The following is a 22,321-nucleotide window of genomic DNA, read 5'->3' on the forward strand; positions in this document are numbered from 1 at the left end:
TCCTATAAAGAATGTAGTCCACCTGTGTGCACCTTCCTCCACTCTTATATGTTACCCTGTGCTCCTCCCTTTTCTTAAAGTAGGTATTCACCACAGCCATTTCCATCCTTTTTGCAAAATCAACTACCATCTGTCATTCCCCATTCCTATCCTTGATACCATATCTACCCATTACTTCCTCATCACCTCTGTTCCCTTCACCAACATGCCCATTGAAGTCCGCTCCTATCACTACTCTTTCATGCTGGGGCACACTCTCCACCACCTCATCTAACACACTCCAGAAATCTTCTTTCTCCTTCATCTCACAACCTACCTGTGGGGCATATGCACTGATGATATTCATCATCACCCCTTCAATTTCCAACTTCACACTCATCACCCTGTCAGACACTCGCTGAACCTCCAACACACTTTTAGCATACTTTAACTTTAAAATGACCCCAACACCATTTCTCTTCCTGTCCTCACCATGGTACAACAACTTGTACCCACCGCTGATGCTCCTGCTCTTACTTCCCTTCCACTTGGTCTCTTGCACACATAATATGTCGACCTTTCTCCTCTCTATCATATCAGCCAGCTCTCTTCCTTTAACAGTCATACTACCAACATTCAAAGTCCCCATTCTCATTTCCACCCTTCCAGTTTTCAGAAAGATAGAGTCCGTTTGGAATTAATAACTTTCAAAGCAAATTGCCGTTTAAATCAAATGACACCTCTTTCCAAACATTGTAATACAAACAATAAACTGCAATCGATCAAAATGGCGTTTTTTTTCCTCCTAAAAAGAGACATCCTAGCTGACGTGCAGCAGCCCAAGACTGCATGGCTGACTCCAACAGCCAGTTGAGCTCAGCTCAGACATATGGAGACACATACACACCGTTAATGTCTGGAAAGGAAATGTTTTTGACAAAAACAACAGATTTTTTTCTATCTATGTCCAGAGATCAAGGATCCACCATGTTAAATTTATTTACTGTATGTCCAGAGATCAAGGATCCACCATGTAGAGTTTATTTATGTCCAGAGATCAAGGATCCAGTGACCAATTTCATATTTATTACATATATTTACAAATGAAAAAAATGACATCTCAAATACACATTTATTTGTAAAAGCCAACACACATGTTACAGTAACTTGTGTGTTGGTTTTAATAAACTGGCAACCAGTGAAGGAGACTCATTTTCCCAATAATGCCTTTCTGCACGTGTCTGTTAAAAGCACAAACCTTCAGAATTTAGTGCATTAATTTAAAAAGATATGTCATATGTGTGATATTTTCTCTGTAAAAATGACAGAGGTACCGTTAATATCAATAACTGCTCGGAATTAGTTGGTTATTAGCAAAACCATAAGTGAAAAGTGTGTTGGGCTTCATGTCTCCTCCACACTGACCATCTTTCTGCATGCTGAAAGTAAATGACTTTTTTTCTTTCTTCCTTTGGGGCAATAGCAGCTGGCTCACTCCACTTGCTTTTGTTGAGGAAGGACTGAGCTCATAGCTGTATAACTTTTGCAAGACATGCAACAGGTAAGTACTAAAATGTATGATTTTGATTTACTATGCAGGGACCAGCACTGCAGAGAGGGCGCCAGTGGACCTCAGTCTGCAGTTCATCTCCACCTTAAAGACACTAACCACACGTTTGAGGACAAGGAAGTTAAAATATTAGCCAGAGAGAAGAAATGGTTTGAGAGAGGGGTCAAGGAGGCATTCTTTGCGAAACGTTTGAAACCTAGCCTTAACCGGGGAGGGGGTCTGAGACACGCTTTATCCCCTGTTTACAATGGGGTACTCAGGTCAAAGCAGTTTCAGTCTTTTGTTCATGGTAATGAGTCATTTACGTCATCAGCAGAGTCATCAAGGGAGCCATCAGGAGAGGGACAGCTGCCCTGTCATTAGGAGGGTGTTAACTAGAGCACAATAGGTGCTAATTAGAGCTATTGTTTAGTCACCAGCCTATAGCAGTCTGCCTCTCGGTAGGAGGGGTCTGGTTAGGTTTAAAACTCCAGCTTTTGTGACTTCTTGATAATTCTTCTCTACAAGAGTCAAGACAGAAGTCAGACCACCAGAGCAAGAATTTTAGCGATTTGAAGCGAAACGTCCTCGCGTCAAGCAACCCAGTCCAGTCGAAGATTCAAGCTTCTCTATCCTGTAATTGACACACACTCTCTCATCGCCTTTTTTAAATATGGGGACCACTACCCCAGTCCACCCTCTCTGTTTGTGTGTGTAAAAATTAAATGCACCTGCTTGCAGCAGAATGCAGAATAATAAAAAGCTCTCACGCACAGACCAAAAATGCCTATGCAACAGAAACTCGCACTTCGTTGTCAAGATGGAGCTACTGCTAACAAGTAAAGCTCGACTGAGGCTAGTGGCATGGCGCTAACAGACTCTGACTTCCCTCCATTACCTACGAGAGATTCTCCCAACAGCACAACGGACCAAATGGCTAAGGTCATTGCTAAAATCTATATAGCTTAAAGAAACCTCGCAGGCACAGGAAAGTAAGCTGAATTGTGTACAAACCGTGATGTGTGCTGTGGAAGCTAAGCTAATGGACTTAGCCACTCGTTTGGGAGATGCTGAGTCTCGTATAGATTTTTGCGAGGGTGCCAACAGGGCGCTACAAGCTAACCCCCCAGCTACACAGGCAGAAGGGAGATCCTGTGACTGAAAGTGGACGATTTTGAAAAAAGGTGCCAGCAGATTAAGCTACGCATTGTCGGATTCCCGGTGGGCTGTGAGGGCTCTGATATCCTCAAATTTATGTGCTCAACTATCCCGGAGCTCCTGATGACAGACTTCCCTGGAGACCTACAGATTGACCATGCGCATTGGAACCTGGGTAAGTGCAAACCGAATGGCCACCCACCGAGGACGATTATCGTTCGCTTTCTACGGTTTCAGGACCGGAAGTGGATTGTGGAGATGGCGCGTAAGGTAGGAAAGCTACACTAGAATGGACACCACATTATGATCTTCCCAGATTATTCAAAGATGGTTACGGACAAGTGGGCAGCGTTTCGCCAGTGCAAAGAGCTGCTGCGCGAGAGGAGAACTGCATTCTCTCTAATGTTTCCAGCAGTGCTTATTCTCAGGATGATGTAAGGTAAACATGAATTCACTGACCCCAAGAAGGTACTGAACTACATTCAGTCTTTGCTTGATCAGAGCTGAGAGTGATCACAATACAGTACCAATTCATAGTTTGACTTTATTTCTCTCTGCACTAATTCAGTTATGTTTACTAAAGACAGTGTTGTTACTTTTTATTATTATGACGCTATATTTTATTATTCTGATTCGACAGAGAGATACTATACTGGTTCTATTTTATTTGGTCATTCCCCTTTGCAATATGCTAAATACTGAGATCATTATATTGTTATTTTTTTTATTATTATTATGTATTATTTTTATGTTGTTGTCCTGATTGGACAGAAAGATACTATACGAGGTCTGTGAGAAAAGTATCCGACCTTTTTATTTTTTTCAAAAACTATATGGATTTGATTCATATGTTTTTACGTCAGCCAAGCTTGAACCTTCGTGCGCATGCGTGAGTTTTTCCACGCCTGTCAGTTACGTCATTCGCCTGTGGGCAGGCTTTGAGTGAGCACTGCTCCATCCCTCTCGTCGTTGTTTCCTTACGAGGAAATGGCGGAATGATTTGGGCTTTTTTTCCATCAGAATTTTTTCAGAAACTGTTAGAGACTGGCAGCTGGAAACCATTCGAAAAATTTATCTGGCTTTCGGTGAAAATTTTACGGGCTTCACAGAGAATAAGGACTGTTACTACAGCTTTAAGGACGCCCCACAATGGCACACGGTGCGCCGCGCTCCGAGCCGCCATCAAGAGGCAGAAAACGCCACATCATTTCTAAACGGATCGCTGTGTGGAGTTGGGACCGTCGTGAGCAATTTCTCTGGTTATCACAAGAGCTGGACATCAGCCATTTTCTGGCTGATTTCACTTTTAACAAGAGATTTTGTCATGGAAAGCCACGTGGAGGCTTCGCGCGTCAGGACCGATTCGCTGATCGAGCGAGATAAAGGAACACCTCCGTTTCGGAGTGCCAGGGGACAAGTTGGGACATGCCTATCTCGGCTTTCAATGCTTACCAGCCCAGTGAGTATAAGAGAAATTGTGGAGAGCTGGGCATGTCCCAACTTGTCCTCTAACACTCTGCAGGTGTGGCGTGGGAAGCCTTTAAACACATTTATTAGAGGTCACATCATTCAGTATGCTTCCTTTAAGAAGAAATCTAGCATCACCAAATGACTTGATTTGGAGAGAAAAATTGCTTTTGCAGAAACTACATTTAAACACGATATGAGCTCAGCCAATTTATCATCCCTGGTGAAACGTAAGTATGAAATGAATTCAATCCTGACAGAGAAAGTGGAGTTCTCCTTGTTCCTCTTAGACATAGGCAGTTTGAGGAAGGGGATAAAGTGGGTAAAATGCTGGCGAGATATATTAAAATGAAGGAAGCTCAGAGTGCAATACCAGCTATTAGACTACAGGTTGGAATCCTGGTGTTTGTTCCCAATGGCATCAACAATAGATTCAGAGACTTTTACATTGCACTTTACTCATCTGAAATGCAGGCTGAACCTCGTGAGCTCAATAGTTTGCTGTCTTCTCTCTCTTTGCCTATGCTTTTGAAGGAGCAGGCAGACTTACTTGATTCCCCACTCACCAGGGAAGAGATAGTGAAAGTTATTAGAGGCCTCCTAACCAGTAAAGCACCTGGGCCTGATGAGTTCACTGCAGAATTTTATGCAAGCTTTGCAGATCAGCTCTCACCCTTACTTTTTGAGATGTATCTTGAGGGCTTCAATTGTGGATGTCTCCCACCTACATTAACTGAGGCCCTAATTACACTTAAATTACAGAGTAACAGGGACCCTCTAGAATGTAAAAACTATAGACCAATTAGCTTGCTTAACTGTGATTGCCAAAAATTTTGGCAACAAGATTGGATAAGATAATGTCAGTTTAACAGACCCTGACCAAGAATACCCTGAACAAAAATATAAATGCAACACTTTTGTTTTTGCTCCCATATTTCATGAGCTTAATTCAAAGATCTAAACATTTTCTGTATACCCAAAAGACCTATTTCCCTCAAATATTGTTCACAAATCTGTCTAAATCTGTTACTGAGCACTTCTCCTTTGCAGAGATAATCCATCCCACCTCACAGTTGTGCCATATCAAGATAATGATTAGAGAGCATGATTATTGCACAGGTGTGCCTTAGGCTGGCCACAATAAAAAGCCATTCTGAAATGTGCAGTCTTGCTTTTTTGGAGGATGCAAGTGTGGTTCTGGCAGTGGGGGGGGGGTTGTCAGAAAACCAGTCAGTATCTGATGGGACCACCATTTGCATCACACAGTGCAACACATCTCATTCACATAGAGTTGATCAGCACCCAGACACCATAGAATGCGAGCATTTGACCACTGAAGTCAGTTACGATGACGAATTGCAGTCACGTCGAGACCCCGATGACGAGCATGCAGATGAGCGTTCCTGAGATGGTTTTTAACAGTTTGTGCAGAAATTTTTTGGTTCTGCAAACTCATTTTTGCAGCAGCTGTCCAGATGGCTGGTCTCAGACAATCTTTGAGGTGCATATGCTGGATGTGGAGGTCCTGGGCTGGTATAGTTACACGTGGTCCACGATTGTGAGGTCAGTTGGATGTACAGCCAAATTCTCTGAAACGCCTTTGGAGATGGCTTATGGTAGAGAAATGAACATTCAATTCACAAGCAACAGCTCTGGTGGACATTCCTGCAGTCAGCATGCCGACTGCAAAACTTGCAACATCTGTGGCATTGTGCTGTGTGATAAACTGAACATTTTAGAGTGGCCTTTTATTGTGGCCAGCCTAAGGCACACCTGTGCACTAATCATGCTGTCTAATCAGCATCTTGGTATGCCACACCTGCGAGGTACGATGGATTATCTCGGCAAAGGAAAAATGGAAGCAAAAACAATAGTGTGTTTATATTTTTGTTCAGTATAATACTGGTTTTAATTGTGAGACTAGATGCAGATAATTCAATAAAACTAGCTCCCATTAAAAAGAAATGAGTGTTTCTGATGGTCAGCACTCAGTAGAGACACTTGAAACACTTTAAACTGGTACAGTTACATCACCACTCACCACTGGACTGTACAAACGGCCATTTTGATTAGAAAGACTGATTCTCATTGAGCTTTGCACAGGAAAAAAGGCTTTGATTTAATGGTTGATTGACAGCTGCATTCTTTGCTATTAGCTTGAATCCACGCTACAACAAAAACACGGAGGTGGGAAATCTGCGAAATCAACCATCCACCTTTCCTGGGAAATCTCTGAAACTACAAATGCTGCAGCACCGCATACATTAAGAACACAAAAATAACGCGTCACGACCTAAGTTTTTTTAACACAAGAATAATGTGCTGCTGTGACTTATTGTTCCACATGATGACAATATAAAAAACGAGCACAAGACAACAGGAAACCCCAAAAGCATCCGAGGAAACACCCTCAAAATAAAGAAAAGTCACCGAATTAATATTCACCTGACATGCAAAATATGTCAATTACTGCACAAAATATTAACACATCAGGTGTTGACAAGCAAATACAATGTTGATATCAGTCGTCTGTTGTATAAACAGCAAGAGAAAAGAGAAGGCACTCGCTCACCTTGACTGATTGTTCCACTTGTTTTTTTAAATGGAAAATAACGCGCTCAGCGAAGGAAAACAAAGCGAGCGTCCAGACTGTTTACCGAAAGAACCAGGCAGCACACAGCGAGCAGCACAGAAAAAGCCCTTCGAAGCTCTCTCCCTTTGTATGAGTTATCGGTGGACTCCGTCGACCGGCTCGCAATTCGTTCAAATCAGAAGTTCATCCAAACTTAGAGGCGACAGCGTTCGGTCGCTCCGCCTCGGCACAGATGATGAGCTCACCGCCACGCTCACATCCTCCGCACTGCACCTCTCGCGTGAAGAGCAGCCCTGCAGAATGCACAATCTCGCGATACGACGACACTACTGCTGAAAGAATGGGGAGGAGAGATGAACTGTGACAAAGATAAAGAGCGTTTCTGTGGCAACAAAATTGGAAAGGCTTTTCATTTACAGCTTTTTATCCTCGTGCAACTGGTGTTTGTGTGGAAGGTTTAGGTGCTGCCGAACGGACGGCTACTTCACGAAACCTAGATAGCGGAATTAAGATAGGATTCTTTTTTCAGTAATCCAGGCTGATTATAGCCGCGAAAAGAACCCAAACATACATGACACATAAATTATCACGGAGATTAATTTTGTGCCGTGTGGTTAATTCTGCTGTCTCTTATTCCTTCTGTCAGCTGTCAACAACATCAGTGAGTATGTGTGCGTGAGGTTTTTTCATGTTTATCACGTTTCCATAATTTAACACAATTTAAAATATCGCAGAAAATTGCCACATAGTTGATATTTTATTATTGTGAACAATGTTTTAAGTATATTATTCACATTATACAAGTTAATATTATTAATAGGTTTGATGTATAAATTGAGTTTCAGTTCAGAGTTTAATAGAATTCCACGTTATTATGTTACAGCCTCATTCCAAACGGGAGTAAATTAATTTTTCGTTCACAGTTCTACTCACAACACCCCACAATGACAACATGAAATTTTTTTTTTTGCAAATCTATGAAAAATAAAAAACTAAGAAATTACATGTCGTTCACACCCTTTGTCAGTACTTTGTTGATGCAACTTGCCAACAATTACAGCCTCAAGTCTTCTTGAAAATGATTCCACAAGTTTGGTGCACCAATCTCTGGGCACTTTGTCCATTCCTCTTCGCATCACCTCTCAAGCTCCATCAGGTTGGATGTGGAGCGTCGGTGCACAGCCATGTTCAGATCTCTCCACAGATGTTCAATTACACTCAGGTCTGGGCTCTTGCTGGGCCACTCAGGACAGTTGTCCTGAAGCCACTCCTTTGATATCTTGGCTGTGTGCTTAGGGTCATTGTCCTGCTGAAAGATGATCTGTTGCCCCAGTCTGAGGTCAAGAGCACTCTGGAGCAGGTGTTCATCCAGGATGTCTCTGTACATTGCTGCATTCATCTTTCCCCCATCCTGACTAGTCTCCCAGTTCCTGCCGCTGAAAAACATCCCCACAGCATGATGCTGCCACCACCATGCTTCACTGTAGGGATTTAATTTAACCTTTATTTAACCAGTTAGTCCCATTCAGATGGAGACCTCTTTTGCAAGGGAGACCTGGGCCGAACCTGCATATGTTTTAAATGTGGGAGGAAACCCAGGCAAACACAAGGATAACATGCAAACTCCACACAGAAAGGCCACAGGTGGTAATCGAATCCATGATCCTCTTGCTGTGAGGCAACAGTAGTAACCACTAAGCCAAAATGCTAAGCCACAGGGATGGTGGCTGGTTTCCTCCAAATATGACGACTGGCATTCACACCGAAGAGTTCAATCTTTACTCATCAGACCCGAGAATTTTGTTTCTCATGGTCTGAGAGACCTTCAGGTGCCTTTTGCCAAACTCCAGGCTACCATGTGCCTTTTACTAAGGAGTGGCTTCTGTCTGGCCACTCTACCATACAGGCCTGATTGGTGGATTGCTAAAGAGATGGTTGTCCTTCTGGAAGGTCTCCTCTCTCCACAGAGGAATACTGGAGTGACCATTGGGTTCTTGTCACCTCCCTGACCTTCTCTCCGATCGCTCAGTGTAGATGGGCTGCCATCTCCAGGATGACTCCTGGTGGATCAGAACTTTTTCCATTTAAGGATGATGGAGTCCACTGTGCTCAGTGGGACCATCAAAGCAGCAGAAATGTTTCTATACCCTTCCCCAGATTTGTGCCTTGAGACAATCCTGTCTCAGAGGTCTACAGAGAATTTCTTTGACTTCATACTTGGTTTGTGGTCTGGCATGCTCTGTCAACTGTGGGGCCTTATATGTAGAAAGGTTTATGCCTTTCCGAATCATGTCCAATCAATTGAATTTACTCCAGGTGGACTCCAATTAATGTTTAAAAATATCTCAAGGATGATCAGTGGAAACAGGAAGCACCTAAGCTCAATTTAAGCATATGTACATGTGATTTCTTTTTTATTATTATTATTTTTAATAAATTTGCAAAAAATAAAAACTTTTTTCACATTGTCATTATGAGGTATTGTGTGTAGACTTGTGGAAAAAATTTATTTGATCCATTTTGGAACAAGGCTGTAACAGAGCAAAAAGTGGAAAAAGTGAAGTGCTGTGAATACTTTGTGGATGCACTACACACACACACACACACACACACACACACACACACACACACACACACACACACACACACACACACACACACACACACATATATATATATATCGGAGAGAGAGAGAGGGAGAGAGAGAGAGAGAGATACTTGATTAATCCCCTAGGGCCTAGGGGAAACTGAGGCTTCCTGTAGCTCACAGGTACAGACAAGCACCAGCAAGTCACAAAAATGAACAAACGATGATGACATCGATGACAAAACATTGCAAATATTAAAAATGTGATAAAAATGTAAAAATAATCCATGAATAAATCAAATAATAAGTCATTAAAAATAGTTAAAAATAAAGTGACATCCATCCATTGCACAGAGCCCGTGTGGGGTGTCAGGGGCCAGCAACAGTCAGCTCAGGAGCCACTGCCATCAATATATATCTGTCTGTCATGGCATCCATCAATTTGCAGGAGACAATGGTGTAGCGTCCTGTTTGGTTTTTGCTTTTGTTGTTTGCTTGTTTTTTTTAATACACTTTTTCAATTCAATTTCAACTTATTTTATTTATATAGTGCCAAATCATAACAAGATAGATGAGATTTATTGTCATTGTCATTACACGAGTGCAACAAGGAGATTACGTCTACAGGAGGGGGTGGGGGGATTGGGAGCATGCATATCAGTCTCTGTCCATGCGTGAGTGGCAAATGAGTTAAGTTTATGTCAGTTTCTGTCTGCGTGTGCTGGAGTTGCAGAAGATAAGAAAGAAGGCAGGTGAATGGTTTACCAAGGCCGTAGAAATTTAAAGCTGCCTCAAGGTGCTTCACACAAGTAAGGTCTAGCCTCACCAACCCACAGAGCAAGCACACAGGTGGCAGTGGTAAGGAAAAACGCCCTCCAATGATTTGAGGAAGAAACCTCAAGCAGACCAGACTCAAAGGGGTGACCCTCTGCTTGGGCCATGTTACTAACACAGCTGACAATACAAATATACAGGAAATTGTTGCTTTTTGTTTCTGTCTGCACCTGTGCGAATGACTTATCAGTCCAATGCATGAGTGACAATCTCTGCTGCATTTGTTGCATGTGTACTGTGATGCCTGCTGAGGCTACCACTGTCACTCCTTCCTCCTAGCTAGTTGCTCAGCAAGGCCTTGGTTCCTCTCCTACTCAGCCGTTGTGCACCTGTTCTGACAGTAAAGCTGCACGGTCCTGCATGGTCACCAGCCAAACGAGTGCCCTCTGCCAGCTCACCCTACAGTAGATCTTTAGGAATGTGGCCCGGATCCATTCTCCTGACATGGCCAAGCCAACAAAGGCGCCTTTCGCCAAGAATGGTGAACATTCTGCTCATGTTGGTGTGTTCCAAGACACAGAGGTCTTGGTGGACACCTTGTCCTGCCATCCAATGTGCAGAATTCGCCTAAGGCACCTAAGATTGTAGCTGTTGAGCTTTTTCTCATGTCTGGCATAGGTGGTCCATGCCTCACTACCGTAGAAGAGTAAGCTGAGCACACAGGTCTGGTAGACATGCAGTTTTGTCTTCTCAGTGAGGCTGGAGTTGTTACAGATGCTGTGGCTTAGTCTTGCCATAACTACTGCTGCCTTCACAATCCTGCTGTTCGTCTCTGCATTAATGGAGAGTGCGTTAGACATGGTTGATCCAAGGTATGTGAAGTGCTCTACGACTTCCAGGATGTACTGCTGCGTTTTCTCTGAGCTGCCAACACAGCAGGTGTTGATGCGTGGGTGACCTTTCTTCTTGAAGTGGTGCAGCTTACTTGGGGCTATGCACACCTTGCTGGGCATGAGAGAGTGATCTGTATCTGATCTGCAACCTGAAAAGTTAACTTTTATAACGCTAAACTGATAAACCCCTAAAAAAAAATTAGCGGACGTTACAGCTAACCGCTAATCACTATCTTTTAGTATTGACTCGGCACACTGTCAGTGAATGATAAATGAGTTTTGACTTTTAGCACCGCAGAGGCTTTTGACTAAATTCAATGTGAAACGGTCACGCACCTAAAACAATGCTGCAAAGACGTCTCACTTACCTTTCACGGTGGCAGTGTAGATCAAATGTAAGGCACTTTCACTCATGATTTCATTCATAAACAGACTAATTCCGGACAGTTTATCAACACATTAATAGCAATTCTGTCATTTTTACAAAGTGAAAATATTGCACTTTTAAAGTAATGTGCTAATTCTGAAGGTTTTAGCATTAAACCGACATAAGCACCAAAAGGCATAGAACACTGCCATCTACTGGATGCGAATGTGAAAAGCGGCCAACATGCTGAGTTACACATCACAAACAGAATTTTGAATTTTGCAAATGGCTTTTTTTACAAATGGAAAAAATGACATTTTTACAAATACACATCTATTTGTAAAAACCAACACACAAGGTACAAATCGAAAATTTGTGTTTGTGGATTTCAAAACGTGCAAATCAAGGACTATTCGTAGATCACCCTCTGTGGATTTGCAGGTATTAATGAGACAAATTTAACTCCATAAATAAGTGTATTTTCATTTTAAAGTAAAGGTTTGCACATATGTGCTGTCTTTTAAAGCAGACACACCGTTGATCATAATGCATTGCAGCAATGCATTATGGGAGTTTTTATTTATATTATTGTAGTACATGTTAGTTTAGCAGGGGTGGTGGCCAAGTGGTTAATGCGCTTGGTTTCAGTGCAGAAGGTTCCGGGTTCAAATCCCACCCCTGCCACATTTCTCCATGTAATGTGGAGTTGCGTCAGGAAGGGCATCTGGTGTGAAACCTGTGCCAATTCAACATGCAGATCCACCTTGGATGTGCTGTGGCGACCCCGAGTGCAAACAAGGGAGCCGAAGGGACTTACTAGTACATGTTAGTTTAGGAGTGTTGTTAGTGTTATAGATTTGTTGCGATTTAATAGCTCAAGGAATGTAGTTAGTTTGGTGATGAGTTAATGTTGTGACCATGAGTGAAAACAATGTTGCGATTTACCACTTCTGCCACTGTCTGAGCTGCTGTATGTTGAAAGTAAGTGATTTTTTTTCCAGCGGCAGCCGGCAGCTGGCCCACCCCTTCTGCTGGGGGAGGGCTGAGTTCCATAGGGGAAGCCTGGCTGTTGCAAAACACGCAACCAACAGGAATAAGTTTAGTTTTAGGGTTTACAAACGTTTTTGACTGTTCAGTCTTACTCATTATGCCAGCAAAGAAATGTTAGTGGACTGAGAGTTAGCAGAACTAAATTTAGCGGAAGCTATTTAATCCGCTGATGGTTTTTCAGATTATCTGAAAAGCTACTCCTCTAATGAAAAAGTTATCTTCACGAATTAGCGGATTAGAGGAACTGTGCCCACTACTGGGTAGCTGCGGGTGAGGAGAACACTAGCAAAGTCTGCATGCCTGGTGATGACTGGATCCATCTGGTGCCAGTGGCGGGACCACGGTTGTCTCCAAAACACCTGGTGGATATCCTTGCATTTGAAGAAGGTGATCAGCCATGATAGCAGCCAGGGATTTTAACCACTGCAACCTTAGGACTGTTCTCCCTAAGTATTATCAGGACGTAAGCTCTTAACTCTTAAAAAGCATGGAACAGATAGTTCTCAAAACCTGAGTGATTGTGCAAGAAGGACTGAGGAAGACTGGGGAAGGCCACCAAAACAACCAGACAACCCAGAAGAAGTTAAAGGCTTCTCTGGCTGTGATTGGAGAAATTGTGCACAGTGCATGTTTTGCACTTTGCAGCTTCATGATGATGTGGTATGGAGGAGGATTTTGTTTTTATAGAGGAGGAGGTGACCAAGTGGTATAGAGGAGAAAATGCTCCTCTATACCACTTCATCAGGATTTTCTTAACAAGAAGACCTGGAAGTTCAGCCACAATTTGCCAGAAGGTACGTCTGAGATGCCAGCCTAGATTTGATGTTTTGGTGAAGGAAAATCCTCCTGAACACTCCTCCACACACGAATCAACAAATACAGGTGTTTTGATCTCTCTCTCACCTCACCTCATCAGTGGAGCTATAATTGGAAACGCCTGTGGTGGCTTAACACCTGCAATTAATCATCTAGGTAGTGTATTAGTCCTGGTCTATCATCCCAGCTTTTCCAGAGTGTTCAGTCTCCTGAGTGGTACAGTTGGCTTGGTTATGTCAACTTATTTTCCTTGTGGACTATTCAGCACCTTTTGAACAGTGTTTTTGCAGATTCAATTGAAGTTTGTTCCTATCTTCAGATTCTCTGCTGCCACTGCAGCTTTGTTGACACCCACCTGAACCTGGTAGATACCAAAAGACACCCTGGCTGGCTCCCAGTGCTTCTACTTCTTTCCATGCCTCATCCTTGCTTCCACTTTGCACATTTAAATCAACACATTTGTAATTTTATTCATAATCTGCCTCACTGCATTTGAGTCTGACTGTTTGTTTCAGGTTTTCTGAGCACAATACTCTGGCCAACATGGACTCAGCGGGGCAGACCCAGTACTCAAGGTGCTTTCCTCTCAAGGAACATTTTTAAGACAACATGACCAACAAGTCCATACTCTTTGTGTCAGTAACCAGACCATGACAGAGTGGGTAACCCAACTTTGCAACCAGCCATCAACTTTAACTACTAAGGTAACCACAATAATTGACAGTAACAGACACCTCCATCACCATCAGTGGTACTTCACTTCACCCCAAACAATTCAGCCTGCCCACAAATCATTCATTCATATACAGGAAACCTAAACACATCAGTGTTATTACAGTGCACATTTGTTTCCTTACGAAGGCCTTTTACTTATCCCTCACTCACTCACTCTGCTTCACCCGCCTATTCGAGTTAAAGGTCATGGAGGGGCTGGAGCCTATCCCAGCAGTCATAAGGCGTGAGGGGGAGTATACCCTGGACAGGACACCAGTCTGTCGCAGGGTCACATAGACAGACAAACATAATCACACCCGCACGCACAGCTACGGCAAATTTAAAGTTTCCAAACCTCCAAAAGGTTACTTTTAACCACATAGGGCAGTGGCAGCTCTGCTGAAGTTTCCATTGAGTTCCAGATTCTGCCAGCAGACCCTGGCTGGATTGATGCAGTGCTGCAAAGCACTTTTGTTCATGGATTATTTGAAAACTTAAAGGATGTTAAGGCAGTTGGGGATCACCACTCTTCCCTTAATGATTTGATTTCCCTGGTTATTAAACTCAAAAACTGGTTGGTTGTTTCTTACGCAGTCCTTTTTTGCAGTTTTTTTAAAAGGGTTATACTTTATGTTGCAGGATCATACACATCATGAAAAGTATCTCTGTTAAAAGCCAAGTGGCCTGTGTGTATGTGCATGTAACTTTGATCACAGAAAAACTGGGGAGAGCTGACATTTGCCATTTGGTATGCTTATGTATTTTGGGTCAAGGATAAATGCAACCATGTCACTGGTGTGTCTGAGTGACACACCAGTGACACAACTTTAGACAAATAATTCTAAAGTTATCTTCCTTAAACTCAAAGCAAATCTCTACAACTTGATATAAATTAATGAAAAATATAAAATGCAGCTTCCTGATGAAGTGGTGTAGAGGAGGATTTTCTTAAAAAGAAGACCCGATAGTTCAGCAACAGTTTGCCAGAAAGTACATCTGAGATGAAAGCCTAGATTTGATGTTTTGGTGAAAGCTTTTGTTTTTCTTCATAATTGATGTAAATTATGACTTATAATTGATATGAATTATGAATGTTTTTATCAGCTTGGGACTCCGGCGAGGGCAGTCGCATCTCCTCCTCTCCTCCTGTTGTCTCTATCTTTACCTCCAACCTTCAAAGTCCCGACTTCACCAGACTGTGAATTCTTCAAATTGCATTCAGAATAACCATGGAATTGATCAGCTGGTCTCTCAACATTATTGACACCATCTTTTCAACAAGGAAATCAGGGCTGGGGGGACCCTGCATGCCCAGAAGGAACCTATCCTGCGGGTTTTCGTTCTTGACACCTGGAAGGAGTGGGCGTGGCATGCTTGGCGCCATTCTCTGTGGAAGACTTCGAGGATTTATTATTTATCTTTATGGTAGGTGGGCTTCTGCTGTTAGGATTATGCGTTGCCCTGATCTACTGGAAAATTGGCAAGATGGCTGCCACCAAAACCACAACCCCACGTCTGTCCGTCATGATTATCGAGGTTGGCAAAGAGGTCTCAGACTGCGTTAAGTTTTGAACTTAAACACGAGTTGGAATCCATCTTGGAGCAGCTGTCTACCCTGCAAAGGTATTGATGTTGGAGACCAGTATATATTCATTCATACAACTGGATCTGGACAGTTAACAGAAGCCGCATTTGGCTCTGTTTCTCTGCCTAACCCAAACACGACAGACTTATCAGCTACCAAAGGTCAAAATGCCCCGCTTGTTTTCCTCCAGAATATTTCAGCGGCCCTGGTGATGCACATGGCTCTCTTCTCCTCTGCCCTCCCCCACAGTCTGACTCTATGCACACACAGACAGAGACTGATATGAACCACCTGCACACATGGATGCACACCCCCCCCCCCCCCCCAGCCTCTGCACTTGCCACTCCCTTCCTCCTCCAGGAGGCCACGTGGTACAGCTGCAGCAACCCCCCCCCCCCCAAGCTTGGTTGCACAGCATGAAAGCTGCTGCAGCCCACACTCACATGGCCTCAATTTGGATGATGAACTGTTTCAAAGTTTAGCGTACATAAACAATCAAATGTATATGTGCGATTGTTTTAATTCTGATGTGGGGCATTATTACGTTCAACTAATAATAATTGTGGATTAATATGGAGCTAAATCCAGGCCAAAAGTTTTGTAATCTGAAAATAAAAAAAGATTGAAAAAATAAATTTTGAAACTGAAAATTCAATGTTTGTTCTTGAAGTGTACTTTGTGAAATTCAAGAGTATAGCCAAGCAAGCACGAGCTAACCAATAATGGATAAGGTAACCACTCCTAAGGCTCACACAGGATTCACACAGATGTAAATAAATTAATTAAAATTCACAGCAGTTACACTGAAAATGTAGAAGTATTAGACTTGTAGGAACAGAAACAATAAAAAAAAAAAAAAGTATTAAAAGTGGGAGGTCTTTTGGGAAATGTGTGATACGAAAACATGCTCATTCTGTCAATTTACATAATCCATCCATTTGATTAATAGTACTGTTCTCAGTGATTGGAAATAAATGTTCCAATCGGGAGCCGTGCACTGTAATGTTTGATCTTATCCATAGGAACCCCTGAGACTCCAGCTATAGTTATCAATTTGGATGTTAGATCACAAATTTGCTTCACCATTGACTGTATCATAGTAACTTCAGTTAGCATCTGCTTTAGCATGTGAATCTGTTTCAGATTGGATAGTCCTTTTTCCAAAATTGTCTTGTAGTTGGTTGCTGCTTAAGCACAGTGTAGAACAATCTCAGCCTGCAGCTGCCTGAGTCACTTGGAGGTCATTCTGGTGCAGTTTGCATAATGAATATGAGGTTACATGCGGTCAATCAGAACATTCAGCTATACACAGCTATCAATGTTTGTTAATTTGTTTTCACACCTGGAATTGGGGTTTGGAGTCGTATTTTGTTTTTCTGCTCATTGGGATTTATGGTCTTATCAGTGGTTTGTCTTTCCATGTGTTTCTGCGGCTTCCCCACTTTTTGGGCCCCATCTATGAGTGTCTGTTCACTTCCCTAGGTTGTTTGAGGTGTTACGGTCCTGGGTCTGACCTACGTTGTCCCTCCGACTCCACCTTGAAACCCGGTCATCTTCATAGCCGGTTCTCTGACCTACCCATGCACTGTGATAGGTCTCATGGCCACCCTCCTGGCTCAGCTTTAGGCGGTCCCCTGACGTACACAAACACTGTAAGCTTCATGGCCATCCTCCCAATTGTGCCTTGGACCCTGTTTGCCGCCGGTTACTCTCCTACCGTTCTTTTTGAGTTTTATTGGTCAGCCTTGTGGCCGCCAGCCCATTTCCCCTTTTGCAGGGACCAGGTCTCAGAGTTCCCTCTGTCCGGTTTCCTCCGCCTCCCTCCTGTGGTCGTTTGTGTCTTGTGGTTGCCCCTTCTTGGGCTTTTTTTGCGGGGGGGGGGGGGGGGGGTGCTGTTGACCAAAAGACCAAATTGTTATGCGTGTTAGTATTTTCAAGAATACTAACACGCGTAGAATACTAACACATGTAGAATACTAACACACGTAGAATACTAACATGTGTTTCTCTACCTAGTTTCAGAAAATGCATTTATTTTCTCATTTTTCTCTGTGATTGTTGTCATGAGTTATCATCATTCTGGAAGCTGCCATGTTGATTGCTCAGGGTGATCACGTGCAAGCTGCACTGAAAAAAGTGAAACACAGTGCACTTCATTCAAAGTACTTATTTACATTGGTCTAATGGAAAATTGTGGTTTCCAGTTTAAATCTGCTGGAATCACTTTACAAAATCATTAAATATACATTATAAGAAACTAAAAAAAATAGCTGTAACAAATTACATCATTTTTTTAAAGTTGATCCAAAGTAGCACTTTTTTCAGTGTGCAGTCTGTCATTGGCTGATAAATGCAATATATTATTAATTCCAGTGATAGTGCAATGCATTATGGGGTGATTTCTGCAGGGTCCTTTCATCATTTTAATTGCATTTTTCTAATAAACTGTAGGAATTCGAGACCCCAACAAGCACATATGGATTTAGTGTGTCGAAATCTATCAGAAGTAATTATTTTTGAATTCTCAGAAGTGTGCAGTGACAGTTTGCACATGTGATGGGAGATAGGAGGGATAGTGGTGTTGCAGAGAAATTCATATTGTGTATGTGCTTGAATGGGTTCCAGCTCCAAAGCACTGTGGGGTGCTATGATGTCATCTTCCCACTTCTCCATTGCATTTTCACACCAGCATGAGTCACTCAGCACCAGTTTTTTGTGTGTGAAGGTGAGTGTAAGCCAAACAAGAGAATTTTGAATTTCATTTCAGTCTGTGGGCCAGTTTTATGATATTGTTACACTAATTAGATAGATAGATAGAGTGAACAAATGGAGCTGCTTCTTGAGTAAGATGGTGGACTTTAACTGATTTGCTGTACTTATACCCCTGTCACACTAGAGGCCGAATGAGCCCGAATGCCGTCCGAATGAAACTTCGACCTCCATTCAGGCAAAGTCAAGGTGCATTCGAAAACCTCCGGCAGCATTCTGAGTGCACTCCAAACAGTCGGGCACAGTCGTGTGGCAAGCCTGAATGTAGTACACATGCTTTCTACTTTCGAGGTGCATTTGAGATGGAAAAATATCAAACTGCAGTCTAGGTAGCCTCTAACTGCATTCTGAGACATGCGGGGCGACATGCACATCTGGACGAGGTGTTACATCCATAATAATAATAATAGACATTGTCAGTTCCTCTTATGGGTCACATAATATTATGGGCATCATAGCTGTAATACTACATGCAGAAGCACTGTGCCGCGCCACTGCACCACAGCGAGTCAGTGCATTTCAGTGGCTCGGCACCGTGTAGCACAGCACGTTGGAATGGGGTGTCACAACTGAAATAAACATATTATGACAGATAAATGATCTAACACATTAGAAGGAATGATGATGCAACTGTTTCACCAAGTCATTACAGTCTGAATAAAATAAATAATCACGTTTGGAATGGCTCCAGATGCGGCTCCCACCACTCGGCGCACACCAGCCAGCCTGAAGCCTGTGTTATTATCCATGTGATCCTGGGAGTGACGTGAGATGGTGACACCAGCCAAGTACTGAGGGCAAATGCGCTGTCCACTGTGACATAAATATTCCATATGACGTGTCATTCAGCGGCGCAACATGCGGCTTCCAACCAGACAGTGGGATGTCCAGCTGCATGTCAGGGCACATAACACCTTTTCGCAAGGTTCAGGGAGTCCGTTAGGTGTAGCATTAAGTGATGGCCAAGACACACGTGAACTACAGTGTGATCACTTCATGGAGCCACTGTTCTCGAGAAGGGGAAGGGCGTGGGGTGGGGAGCACGTGACAGTAGGAGAGTGAGAGCGCTAAAGAGAGAGCACAGTTAGGGAGGGGCTGGGCGGCCTCTTCATGCTTTAATATCAAGACCTGCCTTTGCACTTTTCAGGTTTATGTATGATATCAATATATGGCCTGATACCTATAATCCAGGTTCCCCTGCATATGGGTTTTCTGTGATGCATCACACTGCCACAGTGGTAATAACGAATGTGCACATCAGTGGTCTAATGGCTGTAATGATCTGACCAAACGAGTTTACATGCACTACAGTGATGCGATCATCAGTGGGCCCTGGGTTTTATGTCATCAGTTCATAGGTTGGTTGGATGTCAATCCAGCAGGGAGACACAGCAGGTCTTCAAAAGATAAGGGACCATAGCGTTCTGTCTGCCATGCTCCTCCCCTTTCTTGCCTTCCACCCAGACCTAAGGTGGCACTTGAACCACACCCGTACGGTGGTTGATGTGCATTCTTCTTATTCTTACTGCAATCTGACAGCAGTCTAAGAATTCGTACTGTTTTCAAACTAAATTTGGACTGCATTCTTAGGTAAGCACACGGACTGTGCTCCATGCAGTCAAGGAGGATTCCGCCCACATTCTAAGTATTCCTACATAGCTGTCAGAATATCTCTCCTTTCCGACTGCGCGTTGAAGTTTACAGGGAAGTTTGCCAGGAACAGGTCCACATGAAAGAAGACACATGAACGCAGAACCTCCGGGAGCAGTGGATCATCTTCGCGGGTCCTGTGCACTTTGCCCTGGCTGTCCTCTGAGTTGAACCTGGCTCCAACTACTTTTGGGATGGCGATGATAAATGCGCGTTCCATTACAAATAAGACTCTTGTCTTAAATGATTATATTCTGTCCAAGGACCTGGACTTTTTGTTTCTGACTGTAACATGGCAGCAGGAAAAAGGACCATGCCCCTCTTATCGAACTCTGTCCCCAAAATTATAAATTCTTCAGCTCGCCACGTTCTTCTGGATGTGGAGGAGGACTTGCTGTGGTTTTTAAGAGCAGCTTCATGTGTCGATGGGTTAGCGCAGAGATTTTTTTCATAATTTGAATCTCAGATCTTAAAAGTTGTATGAATCGATCCTTTTTATTCCGTTTTAATATACCAACCACCTGGTCCATGCACTTCCTTCTTGAGGGTCTTTAGTGACTTTTTGTCTGGCACTCTGAAACTATCCAGATTTTTTATTGTTGGTGATTTTAATTTCCACGTTGATGAGGTTTCAGATAAATCTGCTGCGAAATGTATCAATTTGATGTAATCTCTGAATCTGATCCAGCATGTGTCTGGCCCCACACATCACAAAGGACATGTCTTAACTCTTGTTTTTACTCTTGGCCTAAATATTGACTCTGTTTATTCTGAGGACATTTTTATTTCTGATTGTGTGTTCGTTTTAAATGATCTCTTAATCTGGATTGTCCGTCTGCTCCACATGTGATTTGCTCTTGTGTTTTTAATCCTCTTTTTGCAGCTGCATTTTCTGCTGCTTTTAACCTTGATGAGATATTAATTTCAGATGATGTAATTTTTTTAGCTACTTATTTTAATCATCATTGCCTGTCTATATTAGACAGAGTTGCTCCTTTTAAAACCAGACACGCCCCTCTGAGTAACTCCTCCCCTTGGATGAATGACAGTATTTGCAGTTTTAAGAGAGAAAGTGGAGCGTTTGTGAAAATCCACAAAGCTCCAGGTCGACTTCCTTCATTAAAAGGAGCTTTTAATTTCATTTAACAACATGGGGAAAGATGCGAGGGCTGCCTATTTTTTTTTTTTATTAATTTTTAACAGCTGAGAGAATCCAAAAGTTTTATTTGAGACAATCACAGGCATTGCCACACCTGCATCTCCTGCTGCTATCATTCAGTCTAAGGAAGACTGAGCACTTTTTGTCCTTTTTAATCAATAAAATCCATGATATCAGGGCAAACATCAACCCCTGTCTTCCTTCTCCTACCCGATGTCTCACCTGGACATCAGTACTCGACAGTACACAAATATCACTGAAAGAGTTCATTAATCTGGTTGAAGGAATGAAACCTTCCTTCTGCCCACTCTATATCATCCCCACCTCATTACTCAATAAGGTTATTCTCACCACTGGCCTGTGTGTTTTATCAATAATTAACACATCATTGATTTCTGGATGTGTCCCTCAGTAATTTCCCTCTTTTAAAAAAGCCTAATCTTGACCCTTCTCTTCCTCAGAATTTTAGACTAATTTCAAAGTTGCCTTTTATCTCCAAAATTTTAGAAAAAGTGGTGACCAAACAGCTGAATGAGGTTTTAGCTGAACACAATATTCTTGACAAATTTCAGTCTGGGTTCCGTCACTTGCACTCTACTGAAACAGCTCTTCTTAGAGTTTCAAATGATATTTTAATGCATAGAGATGCAGGTGAATATTCGGTACTTGTACATTTTGATCTGTCTGCAGCTTTTGACACTGCTGATCATGAAGTTTTAATTGAGAGATTAAGGACACGGGTGGGCATTTCTGGGTCAGCCCTTGATTGGTTTTTATCCCATCTCTCTAATAGAAGTTTTTCAGCTGCTGCAGATAAATATATGTCCTCTTCTGCCATTCTGTCCCGTGGTGTGCCTCAAGGTTCTGGGACCTATTTTATTTGCATTGTACTTTCTGCCACTTGGACATACTTTGAGTTCCTTCAGTGATGTATCTTATCATTGTTATGCAGATGACATACAGCTGTACATCTCTTTTTCTCTACAAAATGTTTCTAGGGTATCTCTTCTTCAAAGCTGTATTGACGTCATAAAAAAACTGGATGGCTGCTAATTATTTGTCACTTAATACAGCAAAAACTGAAGTCCTTGTTTGTGCCCCTGAGGAGTTTGTTCTCTCAGTTATCAAAAACCTTGGCTCTGTATCCTCTTTTGTTCACTCAGCAGTCAGAAATTTGGGTGTTACATTTGACCAGGCTCTCAAATTTGACA

The sequence above is a fragment of the Thalassophryne amazonica genome, chromosome 21 (genome assembly GCF_902500255.1).
Source record: "Thalassophryne amazonica chromosome 21, fThaAma1.1, whole genome shotgun sequence".
Classification (NCBI taxonomy): domain Eukaryota; kingdom Metazoa; phylum Chordata; class Actinopteri; order Batrachoidiformes; family Batrachoididae; genus Thalassophryne; species Thalassophryne amazonica.